The sequence below is a fragment of the Cherax quadricarinatus genome, chromosome 74 (genome assembly GCF_038502225.1).
Source record: "Cherax quadricarinatus isolate ZL_2023a chromosome 74, ASM3850222v1, whole genome shotgun sequence".
Lineage (NCBI taxonomy): Eukaryota > Metazoa > Arthropoda > Malacostraca > Decapoda > Parastacidae > Cherax > Cherax quadricarinatus.
In genome coordinates, this window is record NC_091365.1 from 2,642,501 (window position 1) to 2,646,389 (window position 3,889).

The following is a 3,889-nucleotide window of genomic DNA, read 5'->3' on the forward strand; positions in this document are numbered from 1 at the left end:
CCATCAGTAAGGGGTGTTGAGATCTTACTTGCACCTTCAGAAAGAGGTGTTGAGGACCGTCTTACACAATCACCATTACCTGTTTCCACAACCTGTGAAAAACACCAGACGAAGGTGACCCCGGATCACCTAACCTGTACCTGTTTGTGTCTTCTTTCTTAGTGTGTTTGTGTGTACACTTGTGTTAGTGTGTCAGTGTAGTGCATTGAATATGTTACGTCTGCGGTACTGGTCCAGTGGTGCTTGGTACAGTGGTTCTTGATCCAGTGGTACATGATCCAGTGGAATTGTCTCGTGGGCACTGCGCCAGCACTATTAGTACAGTGGTACAGATAGTGACACTTCTCCAGAGGTAATAACACAGCAGTAATGGTACTGTAGCGTGAAGGGAAAAATAGCAACCCTACAAACGAAGGATCATACGAAGTGTAACACACACAAAGAACAATAACTGGTGATAACTGCAGTAGACTGAGGGAATCACACAGTACAGAGATAGGAAGGACACTGTTGACATCCAGTTACCAGAAACAACATTATAGCGGCATTGAACCTTAGCGGATGTGAATGCACTGACTCACTTTTGTTATAATTATCGCTTTTTTCCACGGATCAGATCTAGTATTTCCCCAGGTGCTGTATGATCCATACTGTTTAGCGCTTTCCCACGAGTATAATAATAATAATAGACCTCAATGATATCAAAGCTTTTGATGTCTATAAAAGCTTGCTTTTTTTTCTGTGAGAACACATCATTTCTCGGGAAGATAAGTTCTAGCTCCAGGTCCTGTTTCTTAGTTTCTGACCCACTGTTGTAACAGCCACGTCATGTATATTACATGATCTTCTGTATGGAGTCGACACTGCATCAGTGTGCAGTTCATTTCCTTTTTTTTACCCACACTTGTGATGAAGAAACATCCTGAGTTAAGTCTGCAGCTTGTCTAGGTGTGCAAGTTATACATGAGTCATCTTAGTCTTGTCACATTCCTGGAACACAACACGTCCTCGTGTACTCTCAGTCATCTTAGTCTTGTCACATTCCTGGAACACAACACGTCCTCGTGTACTCTCAGTCATCTTAGGCTTGTCACATCCCTGGAACACAACACGTCCTCGTGTACTCTCAGTCATCTTAGTCTTGTCACATCCCTGGAACACAACACGTCCTCGTGTACTCTGTCATCTTAGTCTTGTCACATCCCTGGTAAACAACACGTCCTCGTGTACTCTCAGTCATCTTAGTCTTGTCACATCCCTGGTATACAATACGTCCTTGACACTGGTGAGGGGCTCTTGATCTAGGGAATTGGATCTGTGCTCCGGTTCCTGAATTGAGTTTGAATACCTTCCATCCACCCCACATGCGCTGTATAATCCCACGAGTTTAGAGCTCCCCCATGATTATAATAATTATAATCAGCAGTTCTAATGACCTCCGTGAAGGCAAGAGAATTAAGACCAATTATTCAAAGAACCAACCCAACTTTACCATTCTTTCCTTGCATCTGTTTCCTCTCTCGTCTTGTGTTTGATATAGGGCAGGGTTACACAGCGGCAGGGTTACACAGCGGCAGGGTTACACAGCGGCAGGGTTACACAGCGGCGCTGCATGCTCGAGAATGGCCACTACATACCAGATAAAGGCTGTTACGAACAATTTTAATCTAGACTCTTCACTAGAATGTTTAAGAGGTTAACCTCTGCTGCTGATGTTATTCTCTATATACGTGCTTCAAGTGTCAGGCTCAAGGTAATGGTTACTCCCAGGTCTTTTATTTAGAAGTTTCCCTTAACTGTTGTGTTCTCAGCTTCCTTCATAACTCACTTGGATTTTGTTCATTTACTGTATAAAGGGAATTACTAATGGAACCCTGGCTGTCTTCAAGACGGAACTTGATAAGTTTCTTTAGTCAGTTTCCGGGTTAGACTGCGTGCTGCTAGCCCCAATAGCTTGAATGATCACGCCATCAACTAAGAGGCTAAGTCCGGGACAGAGTTAATAAAGGATCACATTATATTTTTGTCTACTTTTATATCTAAATGTTGTAATTTACTCAATTTTCCTTAATATGGACTTTATATATATATATATATTTTCCGTAATATCTCACCACAAATACTTCAAATGGATCAACACCATAATTTGGGAAATAAGAAAGCATTCAAAAACAAATTTTTTTTTAAAATTGGGACTCGGTGTAAAAAAAAAAAAATCTACGCGTTGAAAAAAAAATTTCTCTAAGCAGTCCAACTTATTTCAGTACACAGATTTGTATCTTACTGTTGTGTGGTGACCGTGTTGCCAGGCGGTGACCGCGTTGCCAGGCGGTGACCGCGTTGCCAGGCGGTGACCGCGTTGCCAGGCGGTGACTACGCATTTCCAGATCCAGCCTCAGCCAGACCTTTCTTGACATAGTTGTTTGATTTTATTATGACCTTGAGGAAGGTACGAGCGAGTGGCATGTCCGCGTTGCTCTGGTCCTCTAGCATGACCTTTGAAACACATCTTCGTCTCCAAGGTGAACTCTGCTCACACTTTGCTCCGGGATATTCAGTGACAATTCCTTTAAGAGAAAGAAACACTTTTTTGTGTCAAACTTGTGCAATAAATGTCCCTTTCGAGCTTCTGGGTATTTCCTTATATCATGACATTTATCGTTATTCCAGACGCACTAAAAAGGTCTTAATATTTCTTTTAATATTAAATGTATCTTGAGGGTGTCTGAAATCAGACTAAACGGATAAATGTATCTTGAGAAACTGTCAAATGAAAAACGTTTCTCAATTAGACTTTATTTGGTATGCACAATTCCTCTTAAGGAATCTGAGAAGCTTTAATGGCCAGACTAGTAAGTCTATTACCTCATTCAAGGTTATACACACTAAGGTTTGTGTATCCCTAAGTGTATTTAGTCTGAGGGCTTACTTAAATCCCTGTTTTAAGGTTAGGTTAAGTAAGGTTCGTCAGCAAGCAGAAGTGCTTCCTGACGCGGGTCTTAGGGATTAAATAATCCTTGACTGCTGGTGTACAGGTTACATGCATAATGACTGGTGAAGTAATTTGACTTTAAACCTGATAAACCGACCAGCATCACATACTGAGTAATACACGAGTAACTCGCACATAGGAGACCAAAACTCATGACGTTTCGGTCCGACTTGGACCATTAACTAGCACTGTAAACATTGCATGAGAATAGTTAAATTATCCAATGCTTGTTAATTCATCTGAGTGACTGTCACCACTGCCTACCTGTTACGTGTAATTAATATTGAAAGAAATATTCCTAGGAGAGTCTCTGTATAATAGTCTGCGGAACAGTAATAAGCAGGTGGAACACAAGCAGACAGTAGGCAGAAGATAAACCAGAGTGAAAAGGAATGGCTTAAAGAAACGAATTAATAGAAGGAGGTATGAGCAAGTGTTGCAACATTGACGAACAATGAGATCGAAAACAAAAACAGATAGTTTGGATTTAGGAACACAACTCTGCGTGTATTCACTGCAGTCTGAGATTACAATGTGTACTTACTGAGGTGGATTTAAGGTGGACTGAGTCACACGGACACCTGAACTGACACTCAGACCAATGGAGTCCAGCACTGGTAATCCAGTGGCCACTGTTTACCATTATAGTGACACTCAGACTACTGAGTGGTCTGAATGGAGAGTGAAATACGAAATAAAACTTCAGGAACTTAACCCGAATACATTAGAGAAGAGAACAGGCACAGGTAGGTTCACCAGGACGGGTCCTGGCCCGGGGCTTCCCAATACAGTGACCTGGCAGTGGTTCCCCATAGGTTCTTCATACAGTGACCTGGCAGTGGCTTCCCACAGGACAACGAGAACATAAGGGTTCATTATCTGCCAAAGATGTGTGTC